Source organism: Egretta garzetta, unplaced genomic scaffold (assembly GCF_000687185.1).
Source record: "Egretta garzetta isolate BGI_Z169 unplaced genomic scaffold, ASM68718v1 scaffold31, whole genome shotgun sequence".
Classification (NCBI taxonomy): domain Eukaryota; kingdom Metazoa; phylum Chordata; class Aves; order Pelecaniformes; family Ardeidae; genus Egretta; species Egretta garzetta.
In genome coordinates, this window is record NW_009258663.1 from 832,007 (window position 1) to 846,936 (window position 14,930).

Consider the following 14,930-nt stretch of genomic DNA (forward strand, 5'->3'; position numbering starts at 1 on the left):
CTAGATGTGAAGAGTACTAAAAATAAGATCTGGATGTTTCATTAACCCTATTTATTTGAAAACTGAACCTGTTTTTTGAGTCCAGATTTCTTTTTAAAAACCCTAAAATTTAGGATAATGGTAACTTTTGCTACATGCAATGTGTTAAATAATGATTATATGATTTTAAAAATACAGTTAAGAAGAGTACAATTCTCAAGCTAAGACATTTTGTAAAAAGAAAAAGAGAAAGCTGTTATGGGACTGTTTCATCACCAAGCTATAAAACCCACCCAAAATATAATTTTTAATAGAAATGTAAGCCAGTATAATAGACGAAGGATCTCAAAATGTAATCACAAACCCTATTACTATGAGGAGTGTTATACTACCAGGAAAAGAAAAACAATATGCACGCAAATACAGGTCTAAAATTTAGCTTCCTTAATCGAGTCACCAAGATAGGAGGTAAAAGCCATACTGCAAAGAAAACTTTATCATAAGAGTTGCTGGTTTGTTTGTGGCTTTTTTTAATAGGAAATAGGATGAAACAATATTTTGTGTTTTATTTTACATTTATAAAAGTGACTAATAGTAATGCTTATGAAGTCATTCTAGGAAAAGAAAATTTCATCTTGAAGGTGTTTAAAGGTCACAAGTTCACGTACAAAGAAATGCAGCTGCCATTATCTAAACCAAAGGAGATATCGGAGCAGGAGTTTTCCTGAACCCAAGAAACGCCTTGAACTCCGAGCTCTTGCTGCTCCAAGATTTGGGCAGCTGTGGGCAGGACAGGGATAAAAGATGAACAGAAAAGGCAATTTCTTGACTGGAGGTCAAAACACAGTGTGCCCTTCTTCCCTCTGGGATTTCTCTGGAGGCTTCGCGGGGCAAGAGTGGGATGGGGCAGCACTGCCAGGCTGGGGAGGGCATCAACGGTGGTCGTGCCAAAGCTCAGGGGCAGCTGGTCTTGTAAGGGGCCCCCACTGCAGACACAGTACCTGTGGGTTGGGGTTAGGCTGAGGTTGGTGCTGCTACGCATGTCCTGTGAGAGCAGATTTGCAAAGACCACGACCCCTTTTACCCTACTGGCACTACCTGCCCTCGGGCAATGCACCGCTCAGCTGGGCTGGTGGCCTCTGTTCTCAAACTGGCAAATGTTCATTCCCAGCAAACCTCTGATGGAGGTGTCAGTTAAAATCCTTTAAGTGGATGGAAGCAAACTGGAGACATGCTCAATGTTCAGCCTGCTACCAGGCAGTGGTCTGTCCTTATTCTGCAAAGTTCCATAATGAAAAAATATTATTTTCTGCACAAAACATCACCAGGAGTTCACAAATTTATCTTTTTGCTGCAGCAAAGGCAGTTTTCATATTTAATATTGTACCTTTAGTATCATGATCAGCACCTATGTTACAGGACAGGAGAAATAAAAATATTGAAAAAGAGAAGAAAGAAAAATTATTGAAAACCATAATCTTTTTTTTCTATACTTAGGAAAAAAAAAAGAAGTTTTTCATTAAGCTTCACCCTCCTTATTAGTACCTGGTTTATGCCATACTTAAACATATGTTTTATATAGCTTATATTCTAAAGAAGAGCCACAACAGTTTTCTCTGTATCTCTTGTTATTTCAGTCTGTAAAGCATTGTATCTGTCGAAGGGTGGAAAAGGAAAGAGAATGGAGATACTTCCTCAAATAAGGAATAGAAAGAGGTACTGTACATTTTTTTTTTTTCCTCATTAAGCTTGATCTTTGCAGTGGCTTATGCAACATCCTTCCTCCAGTTTTACACTAAGTGAACTACAGCCAGTTTGAAAGAATACACAGATAATAGGCATGGTATAATATTTTGAAGAACCCACCATATCACTTAAAGAAAAACCCAAACTTGCTGTTGTCTACTGCTGACAATGCAAAAAGCGGCAGGACTAGTTTACACACATTTTGGCTAACCTCTGCTAATTGCTTTTGAGAAGATGCAGCAATGCAGGGACTTAAGAGCAATTGTAAGAGCAAGAGACTGGCTACTCATGAAATTCTGATAGGTGATGGTAAAGGCTAATGGCAAAAGAAGAGTTTGTTCCCAAGCACTAAGACTATACTGAATGAATTTTAAAAACAAGAGTAGACTAATACTACTAGAATTTAAAATAAAGTTTGTCAATAAAAGGCAAAATTAAACAAGGGTCAATTAAAAGAGCATAAACAGAACTGGTGGCAGCTTCTCTTGAAAAGTTCTTTACTACAGTTTTACAGGGATCAGTTGTTAAGGTGTGATCAAAAGTTACCAAGTGTTTGGATCAAGTATTTTCAAAAATGTTAAAAAAAAATATTTCTGTTTTTTCAGCTCACAGTGAAGTTTTGGACTTGTTTCTTTTTGAGCAGTTCCTAACTTGTATCTGTAGCTGAGCCTTGCAGATGTATTTTTAATGATGAGGAATAGTGGTGTCAAAACATTTCCAGAGAGCATAATCTCAGCAAAGTATTCCTTCAAGACATTGTTTCTCTGCACGGACTGCATTAGACTGAACGAGTCTGAGTGCTGTAGACCCTCACACAGGCTGAGGGGAGAGTTGTGTGTTTCACCAGTGACATGTGGAAAAGCAATCAGACACTGGATTACATGGCTGTCACTGTCCATTTGCCTTCTTTATCTCTACTCACTCTAAGCTCTTGCAAGGCCTCACCGGTAATGACATTGCTGCATCGAGCTAAAAAAAAATGTGCAGGAAATAATGGGTTTGGCATATTTGGACTTTATGTTTGCAATTTATTTACAATGCAGCTGAAATTTTTTTATTCTTAATACAGTTCTTCAATTATATACTTGAAGAAATATTTGCTAAGTATAAAGGTTACTCTTAAACCGTTGGAAGGTTTTTGTTGTCCATGAATCCCTTTCTTGAAGGTGATTGGCCACCTATACATATCCTGTTGCTTCATTTTCTAATCAGTCGCCTCAGTCTTTGTATGCAGCCTTTGTATTTATAAATCTAAATATGTTTGAGGAACTGGGATGTTTAAAGAAGTGCAATGCCTGCTGGCTGGGGAACACAGATTTCCCTGCCCACACTTTGCTGCAGCGTCTAGGTGTGAACTTGCCAATTCACCTGCCTGCAGTCTACACCTTCATCCTACAATTCATAGGACACGCAGATTAAAGCTAGAGTCTGTATGTTTGTTTATGTTGCTTCAGCAGCAAAGTAGATGTATCCCATAGTGAGAAAGCAAATAGCTGAACAATTTTAGGTAACCTGTGCTTTTTTCATACTCTCATCTGTACAAGAAAAAGCATTGTTTTGGCTATACCCTTGATGTTGAATAAATAATAATAGGATCTTGCTTTACTGAAGAACTAGGAAAACATAAGCCTCTGTATACTATACTCAGAACAGATTTTTTCTCCCAGTCAAAATGTATCATACAATAATGGATTTTCTTAATTGTACATGCAAAGCTTGAAATCGACTGGTTGCATTTTAGTGTTCTGGGGACAGAATTCTGCCATCGTTTATTATTACTCCAAACCAGCAGTACGTAGTGCCATCTTTGGAGAACATGGTGGGGGAGGGTTTCTTGTTTTGCTTTGTTTTACTGTGACCATGAACAGCCATGAATAGGTTTAATTTTTGTTTAGAACAGAATAAAACTCTATGTATCACTGTAATTAATTCAGATTCTGTGAGTCATTTTACATTAATTTTAATAAAGATGGTATATATGCACTGAAGGGGCCTTCAGAGTAGCAACAAATTCAGTAAAAGAGAAAACTAACATGCCTGTAACATACAGAATCTATCCTGTCTTGTTTTTTCTTTCTGAGCTTGTAAATGTTATAACTTTAACAATAGAATGCCCATTAGAATGACTTTAATGGTCATTAAATTGGATATCCAAACACACAGAAATAATTACATAAATATCTAGCTGTGTCTTTTAGCCTGTTATATAGGAAATATCACAAGCTACAAACACTGCTTGGCAAATGCTGCAGCTTAAGAGTCAAACAACTGACCTTTCTCAAAGCTTTTCCCATTGACAGCACAGCATTTGATGGAATAAGTCATAATGATTTTAGCTTTGTATTCATAAAGTAGTAAAAGATGATTACTTTCTGTGGAAATAAGTAGATAAGCACTTAGTGTCCTCTGCAGCTGATGAACAACCCCCAAAAGCGTATAGCACTCTGGGGACTGTAAAAAAAGACAGGATTATCTGTTTCAACCTCTTTCCTTGTACTTTTTTTACTGACCCTTAACTAGTAAGGACCTTTGACTGCAATATAGGGAGCAGCTTAGTAATGTATCTTTCAGAACCAAATCTGCCACTTTGATCTTTCCCATTTTTGCTTTGCAAGTTCAAGGTAATGTTTTCTCTCAAAAAACTCACTTCCCTCAAAAAACCCACTCAACAAACCCTCTCAGAAAGTCATTCAAAACAAGTAACATCTGTTTAATATAATGTTTTCCTTTCTTTAATTAAAATATGATACATTGCTAACTTGACTATCAAACCAAGAAACAGTATTTGAAAGAAACGCTTTTTTCTCAGGGTGCATCTGAAATTATGCAGTGGAAAGTTCCTTACTGGAGAGATAATAAAGCTACAAAATGGATTTTTAGTATCTTGGATTGAGGAGAAGCAGAGAATAAAATATATCCCAAGCAATATATCTGAAGACTTTGTATCTTGTATGTATGTGTCAAGAGAAAAAAAAAAGGAAGTCCCATGAGGACAGGGCCTGTAAACCAGTCAGTTTGCTTGTCGGAGTAAAGTTTCCTCCAATACTTTTTCTAATGCTTTATTTAATCTCATTTTCATTATCTTAACTGAGTGCGCTTCTTCATTTTGCTGGGAGGATTCACACTGCAGTAAATCACACAGCTCATTTTTATTCTTCCTCCTGATATTTATTCTACAATTTTCTTTGTTTTAAAGTCACCATTTTTCTTACACTTAGCAGGCCAAATCCAACTCCCATTTAAACTGGGAATTGAATCAAACCTATATTCCCAATGTCAAATTATTAATCTTTCTCCTTAAAATTTTCATCCTTCTAATGCTTGCAAGACCACTCTTTAGTTGTTCCTTGGCAAAGCCTTTTTGTTCATAGACATCTTCCTGTGAAAACACCTGCTGTCATTCTAAATACATTACTTAGCTCTTCATGTAGAAGACATTGCGGCAACAAATTAAAAACCAAGGAAGTAGTTTTTGAGCTACGTGCATCTTTGGTCTCGTCTAACTTATTCGTTCTGTAGTTTACATTATTAGAAAGCTTGTTAAAAAAAGGCATTAAAATAATTGTCATCTGTAATTACGTAGGAGAACATGCACTCAGGAAAACTTCAAGCTCACTTTGTGATACCAACATTGGCAACACAATGATGAAGAGGAAGTCTTTCACAACCAGACATTACCCCATCAATCAGTTTGCAGTCAGGAGAAAAATTGACTTTGTCATGATATGGTTCTTAAAGCAAAAGTAATAAATTCTATACAAACGGCAAGCCTACAGCGTAGCTAATTTATTCATTATCCACCCCAGAAAAATAATTAAGTCATGCTTTCTTTCCTGGCTCTTCATTACAGTTTAGCCTTTTTCTGCAGCAGTCAGTGACTGAATGCTTATTAAAATAAATTAGCTGCAAAACTTTTAACTCTGTCTTAAAGAAAAACTAATCCACTTTTCTAGTGGAAGCAACATTGATTAAATAAACCTAGTTTCATGCCGAGCAGACTAATTCCTTTAGCCACAGTTTCCAATCTTAAATCATGTTGTATCTGTATTAGTTTGAGAAGTATATAATGAGGTGTGAGTTTATAATTGGCATTAACCACTTTTCTGTATGCATTTCTGTTTTTTAGCCTGGGTGATTTTAGTGACGGAACAAAATCATTGTGCAACCTATAGGTATTATTTTACTCATGTATTTTTTTCCAACATGCACACATGAACTCCCTCAGACATACCCTGCTATTCCTCTGATCCAGCTGTTTCAGACAGGCTGCCTTGACATGAAATAACTGCAACTGTGTCAAACGGCTTCACAGTTACTAAATAGATCGCTTTAAAAAAAAAAAGTGTTTACAAACTTGCTCATATCTCATACCAGAAACACAGAATGCTGGGCATTTAAATAACATTTGAACCTCACCCACAGACAAGCTGAATGGATGGAAACAATTCGCTCCAACTCTTTGGGTTTTGCAAAAAAACTACATTGTACAAGGCCAAATACTGCAAAATGGGCAACTAAAGCTGAAGGGATTGTCACTATGTGACCTATGTAGAATTGCCCACATAATTACTTTTTAAAATATACAGGTTCATATTTTTAGAAAGAGATATTTTCTTTAATGCCACCAGCAGTTCACTGAGTAAAGGCAACAGCTCACTGAGTAAAATAGTCTCGGGGCAGGTCAGTCAGATCATACACTCACCAGTCCCCACAATAAAAGAGATAATAAGAATCTGACATGAGATAGTGATTAAATTAATATAATAATTAAGCCAGGGACAAATCCATCACCCCCTTCCCAAGACCAACCTTGTCACGGGGCATCAGAGAGGCTGGCTGATGCAGGAGCACAGCTCAGCAATACCTGCAGCCTGAGGGCGCCGGCATCCTCCGCTCACACAAGGATCCCCTGTGCACTGGGGCACTTCCCGTGGCTCTGAATATTTATAAACCCCTCAGCCTCATCTTCAGCACCCCATTCAGCTCCTCTGCACTAGGAAGGGCATTTTACTAAAGAAGCCATGTACTTCATGGATCTCAGTCGCTGTGGTCCCTCATTACCAGCTGCCAAAGCTCCTCAGGATGGCACAATACCGTTGCACAGAGCAGCCAAGCAACCCACTGTTTGAGGTTGGCTTTTGTCCCAGTGCACAAGAACCATTTTGATGAAACAGGGAAAAGAAAATACAAAAATCTCCTCTGCCGCATACGTTGATGGGGCCAACTGCACTGGATGGGAGGCGAGAAAATCTGCCAGGGGCGCCTCTTTCAGATTACAAAAAGCATTCATGAGGCAGGGCATGCTCTCAGCTACAGCTAATTCATCAGCAAACAACGAAGTACCTGATGGGCCTTGGCGACTGCTCCATCCTCTGGGTTGCCTGAGAGCTATGGGACCTCAGACAGGGAGCACAGGGATACAGGTCCTGTCCTCCCATGGGGAGCTGCCCGTCGCACGAGGTGAACCCTTTGTCTCCCGGAGTGGGCAGGCATCCGTCTCCCTGACGTAATCTGCTCGATCACAGCACCCCATCCCACGCAATAACTCCTCAAACTTCCTATTTAAAAATCCACAGGTGCTGCAAGACTGGCAGAACAGAGAGAGAAAACATTTTCTTTATTGTCAGTTCTTCCCCCCCGCCCCTTCATTTGCTTCCCTTCCCTTTTTCTGTTCAGCTATTTTATCTTAGCCAGGCTGTAAGTACGAGGGTGGGAAGGGAATATGTCTGGTCTGACAGAAAACTCCTCTTCTGTAGACAGGAGCCCACTGAGGGACTCGGGCTAAGAAAGTGTTCTACATCTTGTATTGATAATATCTTTGGTCTTTTCTTTACGCTGTGGCTATAGCTGTATCACATAAATTCTACCTATACATAAATTTTTTACTTAGCAGCAATAATCAGAGAAGAAACCAAACACTAATAATTCATTGAAAAGAATCCTTCAAAAAAATTAAAATTTTATACCTACTAGGTGTAAACAGATTATTTGTACCTAATTGTCATAGACTGCCATCACAGTGGTGAAGACATTTACAGTTTTCTGGAATTAATTTGGTGTTAATATTTTCCAGTGAAAAATCCCTGATCCTCAGCTATGTGTGTATTTCCATAGGAATATTTAAAGTTTGTTTGTGTGACATACTTGTATCTAGTGACAACGGGAGGCTTCTAAAAAACTAAACAAAAGAAAAAAATATCCTCTCGGCAATAGTCCTACTGGAGATTCTCATCTCATCAGAAACTCATTTAATTTGATATATGGCACTGGCTTTCTGTTCCTTACCTGAATAATCATAAAACTTACAAATAATGAAGTTTCGAGGTGAAAATATTTTGATTATTGCATGTATAACAAAACAATGTCATTAAGTATAATCTTAAAAATTTTCTTTTCAGCATAAAGTAAAAATTATTAATTTCTGGTAGACCTACGTATTACATTTTTCTCAACACAAGTTCTGTGTGGAAGCAGATGTTAGAGAGAGAGCAGTACAAGATAGCAGGGATTTTTTGTAATGCTTTAGTCAGAATTAGGTTTTGAAAGGGAACTGTTTCTAGGAACTTGGTTATTGACACTGGGATGAAAGTCCTGAAAGAAAGGATTACTCTGCATGCTAAGTGACTTTTGTTTTCAGCCTGGTTTATACCCCTAAATAAAACAAGTTACACTTAAAATACGTACAGAGTTTGCAGCACAGCTTTCTCTGTCCTAGGAAATAGTTCAGCAAGGCCTGAGTTTTGGCAGCTGCTTTAAGTGTGGACTGTGTTGGTGGACCAGGCCATCAGGAGAAGGAAAACAAATACCTTTATACACACATTGTTAACTAAATTGTTTCTTCGATGGGATTTTAATTAATCCACTGATTTGCTCCAAATAGTCACAGAATCGAAGTGATTTAGCCAAGTCTAAGAAAACGAATGTGCAAGTAAATGCATGTGTGTACTTAGTTATACACACAGACAGACAGGCACACACATCGTACGTGAACCTTTTCAACAGAACCGTGGGTAAGGAGGGACGGTTTTCGGGCTGAGATTTAGGGCTCTGATAGGACTCCAGGAGCTGAGGTTGCCTTCTTACGCCGAAGAGAGCCCTGTGAGCTCATAGAAACAAAAGATGACATGATTGGTTTTGACATTTTATTGTTCATAGGGCACACAAATTCCCAGAGTATTTTACATTTATATTAGAATATAAGGTCCTTGCTTATGAAATTTGTATTGGAATTGAGCAAAGAAAACATGAAAGAGTGAGGTGCTGCAATAAGAGAGAGTATTATTGTATATTATTCATTCTAAGTCTGACAATTGTCAACAAAGAACATTTCTAGACAGTTCAACTTTGCCTACAACCTTTGCCATGATTTTTTGTGGCCTCTTTTAAGCATACATTACATTTCATTAATTTTTTCCTCCATATATATGCTATTGTCCCCTGTTAATGAAGCATTTAAAATGTTATTATTGGAAATCCATAATTAGCTATTAAAAAGGAAGGTGAGGGAAAATGTGCAGTGTATTCAAAGTGCCTTATGTGATTTCTTTTATTACAATTTCTCAGGTTTTACCAAAATTATAGAGAATAAAAGAATTAAAGCATAAAGCATGAATACACAGCATTTTTGTGCTATGTTTATCCTTACTCCTGTGTAGCTAAAAATGTTTTTCAAACAATTCATTTATTTTTAAGAAAACTAAAATACTAAAAATCTGACAAATCCAATACAATGTGTATGTGTCACACTATCCCACATGCATATCTATTCCCCAATATTCTCAAGGAATGCTGAAAGGCTTGAGATCTGACATTCCTGGAATTATGGGTTTGAAATAGAAGTTTTGCTGTAATTCTTCTACAGACAGTGGAAGGAAAGACATGGGCCACTCCGCAGACGCAGGTCTGGGGAGCCCAGAGGCTCCCTGTGGAGGCTCTGCGATGACTCAGAAGGGAACATATGGAGATGAGCTTTCCAAATTAGACGCTTCAGATGGAGTGACTCACTCCCATTATGACTCAAATTTTGTGTGAACACATTTTCAGGAGTTTCAATATTGTGATTTCCAGATCATAATAGCAGTCATATTTCACACAGAATGAAATCTCAGCTGCGTTCCTAAAAGGCTCTGGTAATCTACTGTCTTTGGGCTCCCAGTCTTCAATGCTTGAAAGGCCTGAACTCTAGCACGCATGCCAGTCTAGGGTTTTAGGGAAAAGATGAAAGTTCTTCTTCCTTAAGCACCTTTTTTCATATCCATGCTCCCCTTCACTGGATCCTGCCTCCATATACCAAGAAATGTATTAAAATTGGTGCTCAATAAGGACTGTCCCAAAAGTCACTCAGCTGGTGCTTCGCCTAAAATTAGGACCTCTGATCATGTTCAGGTGTATGTAAGTCTCCCAGCTCCATAACTAGCTAGATGAGGTACTGCTAATACTTGGAAGAGCCTTCACTGTCTTATATTAGAATTCTTTAATGTCATTGCCTCCAAAATGGAACAGATTTTATTTTTTTGAGTATTATTAGAAACTAGGAATTAGCTGGTTTGATACTGTAACTTAAAATTCTAAATATTTTCAAATTAAGACACATGCTGTACATTTTCAATGAAGTAATGTGCAATTTCTAACAAGTGAAATATATCACATGAAAATGATTTTGTAGTGATCTAAACCAAATTAACCTCAAAGAATGTTATATGAATATATGTGACAGTTTTTAATTATAGCTGGAAATGCTATGCAATTATTGACCAAGTTTGGCAGAGACATTTTATGTTGTCTATTGTTACTACATACTGTTAGCCTTTAATGTGGAAGCAGAAAAAAGGAATATCAAATCAGAATGGTAATTTGAAGTCACGGATTGACTACTTCTTGACCACTTGAAATAATAATTTCGGCAGTCTTTCCAAAATCAAATTTCCTTTTTAAAAAGGAAATAATCCATAGCCATTATACTACAGGTATGTGCTTGAAATAAAATTAAATGAAAATATATTAGTAAAGGACCAGATATCAAGAAGTTCCAATTGCTGTTTCTAATTATGAAAATGTTTGCTACTAATCTCATGAGTCTACTTAAAAGTCTTCAGTCACACAAAGCTCTCTTACAGCCTGGAAGAATAGTTTCAGAAAAAACTATGATCTGAAATATTTGCAATATTTTTGTAGTAGCTGGATAAAGTTCAAAATTGTCCAACCATTCCTCGAAATATAAAATTAGAGACAAAACAGTGGAATGCAAAGATTTGCATGCTTGTAAATACATCTGTGATATTATTTCATTTTGAGATTCAAACAGGTAATATAAATAATCTTCATAAAAATACAGTGGATACAATTGTTGCTATAATAAAACAGAATTTAAGGACAAAGTTTAACATTTGGTATCTTTTTTCAGAAGAAAAACAAATAACTTCTATGCATTCATTTGCTATTTAACTTAAGCACTTTCAGAAGTACAATAATACTCCCATTTTACAGACAAAAATGAGGCAAAGAGAAATTTAAACACTTGAATAAAGGATCTGCTTAGGGATTCACTATAAAGTGATGTTCTTTCTATTAAGAAGCTGTGAACATAGCACATATTTTGTGCTTTCATGTTACACAAAGATCTTCTTGGACTGCACAAGATAATGCTGCATTTGACACAGAAACAGAATAATTTAAGTTGTAAGGGACCTTTGGAGAACATATGGTCCAACCTCTCTCTGAAAGCAGAGCCAGCTTTGAAGTTAGAGCCAGCTTCGAAGTTAGACCAGGTTGCTCAAGGTCATATTCAGTTGAGTTTTGAATATTTCCAAGGACAGAGATTCCACAACCTCTCAGGGCAACCTGTTCCAGTACTTGACTACCTTTATTTTGAAAAAATGTTTTCTTATATCATGTTCTATAGTTAGTTGTATACTCTTGCAGTAAAAAAGTCTCAAGCCTCAAGAGAAAAAAAATAGACCCTTAATCTAATTCATTTTTTTCACTTTTTTTTGTTTTGTTTTTTATTCAAAGCTGTGACATTGAGTGCAAAAGGCACAAGAAATTATTAGATAGACAATAGCTGCTCTTAACTTGCAGTATGCTACTTTTGAAAGAGTACAATTTTTTTTTTTTTACAATTGTGTAGATTCTGTGTTATCATCTTCCATGTATTTTTGTGATTTTACAAGTTAACTAAATCCAGGAAACATCATTCAGAAGAACTGATTTTGAGATTGTATTCATAAAGATGGGTTTTTATCCCTTACCCAGCAAATTTTTACCCTTGGAAGTCCTAATGATCACAGAAAGCTAGTTGTCTGCAGGGCACAAGGTTTGATCAGTGTAAAATCATCAGCAGAGAAGAAGAAACAATGGCAGGAAGATATTAAGAACTTCTGTTAAAAAGGGGCAAGCACGATCAATAGGCAAATTGACTACCAGACATGAACAGATTCATATCAGAGGGAAAGACTTGAGCCTGAGGGCTGAACAGAGAAGACCACAGGAGGAACCTAGGACCCCTGAAAGGACTGATCACAAACCGAAGCATCCTGTGGATGATGAAAAGGAAGGAAGTTGCTTGCAGGGTTGTGTTTTTCCCTCCTCTGATCTATCTCCCATGTTTTGCCTATGAGAAAAAAAGTAATTGGTTAAAAAAAAAATCATGCAAATTTTTTATTTCATTTAGTTCACCTACCGCTAAAGAACAAATCATTCCTCGGGGAGGAACGTTGCGAGGAGCAGCCTTCTATTACAAGGATTATACACAGATGGAGCCTAGGTTGGCTAAAGAAAGAAACTTCTGGCATGAAATAAATTTCTAAATGCCCAGCCTAGTATTTAGAAGAATATTCATCATACCATAAGTGACATCCCCCTATAGTAAATATTAATCAGCTAATTACAAGATAGATATTTAAATAATGCCATCAAGCCCCATTGTGTAGTAAGTCAAAAGCTGTGGAAAAGGCGTAGAAGTTTTCTGGTGTACCCAAGGGTTAGAGTTCCTCCTGACTTACCTGAAGGGGGTCTTTACTTCTGTAAAGGCAGACAGCCTTAGTCCTGTGCTGCCTCTTCTGTCCCGAATCTTCTAATTTCAAGATGCCCATCACTACTTTCTTTAGGATGCTGTATCAGTCAGGAGACTGATTCTCCATGTAAAATTTTTGCTTTCTTCTGGACTTAGTCTTGCTATCCTGAGCTCTTCCTGAAAGGAATATGAAGCTAAGTGAGCTAGCGCAGTTTTTTATTTAGGGTTTATTTTGCATTCTCTCTTTTCAATAGATTCTCAGGTAGTTCATAACATTTTCACCTGACATACTAACTTCTTCCATCCCTGAAGCAGTTAAAGTTGCTTGCACCATTCTACTTACATTCTCCTTAGAGTCCGAGGTTTAGGACCTTAATTTGAGTTTGACAGATCAGCTTAAATTTTACTTTGAAGAAAAAAAAAGCAAGGAAAAAAACCCCACGAACTGTATGAGCATTATAATAAAATAACCTTGAAGAGACAACTTAATTAGTATTTAAGTGATCCTGAATTACAATGAAATTCCTATGGAAATGCGAACACCCACCTGCATATCAAATAAAGTCACAAGATCATTGACTTTACAGTAAATATAATTTCAGTTCATAACAACTGGATTTCTTAAAGAATATATCATCAAAAGATAATACATCATTTCAAAGATTTAACCACATAGGAATGCATACGTGATGCACCGGCTTATAGGAAGGACTGGGAATAAGCAAGCCCTAAGTGTTAGTATGGGCTGAGTTCATACAGAATGACCTTGGAAAAGTCATTTTCACCTGTTTGTGCTTCAGCCAGCCCAGCTGGAATGTTGCATAAAAAGCGAAAGCCAATTGATAAGCAGATGCTGCTTTTAAGCTGGCCATTAAGTGACATGCATGAATTTCTGATGGGGATAATTTCTCATGGAAGGTAGAAAGGACCTTTTGTTTTGATGTTCCTCTCCTGGTTTTGTTGTTGGTTTTTTTTGTTTGTTTTTGGTTTTTTAAATACATAATTGGGTTAAAGATAGGAAAAAGAAATCTATATAATGGAGAGCTGTTATTCAGTGTTCTGTTTATGCATTTTTCTTTATCTCCATAGAAAGATGCTTTGCTAACTATGGAGAAACAAAATTCTCTCCATGTCAGGCTGAGCCTGGAAAACATCCTGACATTAGCACAAGCACGATGATTCACGCTACAGATGAAGCCTTACTGCCCAAGGGACTCTTGCTGTTTTCTCTTTTTTCCTGAGATACCTCAGCAACAAGAGTGCAATGAACTCTGAAGTGAAAGTTTGAGATAAGTGAATGCTCAAGAAACAAAAAACCCTTCCAAAACAGAAAAGCTGGTGGAGACAGAAACCTAAACCCATTCTCCTCTCAAGTGTTGCTGGGAGGTTCTGCAGCTAAGCTCAGCGTCTGCCTTTCTCTCCCTTAGTCTGTGCATGCTGTACTCTTCTGCTCACGTCCTTCAGTGATTATACAGTGAAGGGCATCCTAATCTGTGTGGCTGAAAATTTGGAGAAATATAGACAAAATAGAATATATACTCTTTTTTTAAAAAAAACTTTTGCTGAAATTGGTAGTATTGTAAGAAAACTTTTTCTTCTGCCCCCCTGCAAAAGAAAAAAAGTGACAGAGAAGAGGCAGCTGCAACAACGGAGACAAGTAAGAAACATGATGGAGATAGTGACCTGGAATTACAGAGCTGCTAAAAAGGACTTTCGAGACTGGTGGCAAGTGGTTTGGGGCGAGACATTGGGAACAAAAGGAAGGAGACTTTAGCAGGTTTATTCCAGGCCAGAATGGATTTTGGTAAGGATGAAATACATCAGCGATCTTCTGGGGATAGCAAAAAGAAAAAGTGAGAAAAGGTAACGAGGCATGTGGCCTTCCTGTCAGTCTGGGAAATGATCTTTTAATATGTGGAAAAGCAAATGCGATCCTGAAGAATGTGTGCTATAGGTCATTATTGAAAGATAATAAGACAACCAAATATATGTGGTAGAAAGTCCTTCCCAAAAAATCTCTCTCCAAATTTTATATTAAAACAATAATGAATGCATAATCGGATCACTCAAAAAATAAAGTAAATTAAAAAAAAGAAAAACATGAGGGAGGAAAGAAGGCAATGATTGTCAGGCAGGAAAAGGAGCATACTGAGTTCAAACCTACCATGACTAATTTAGCTATGGTAAGATACAT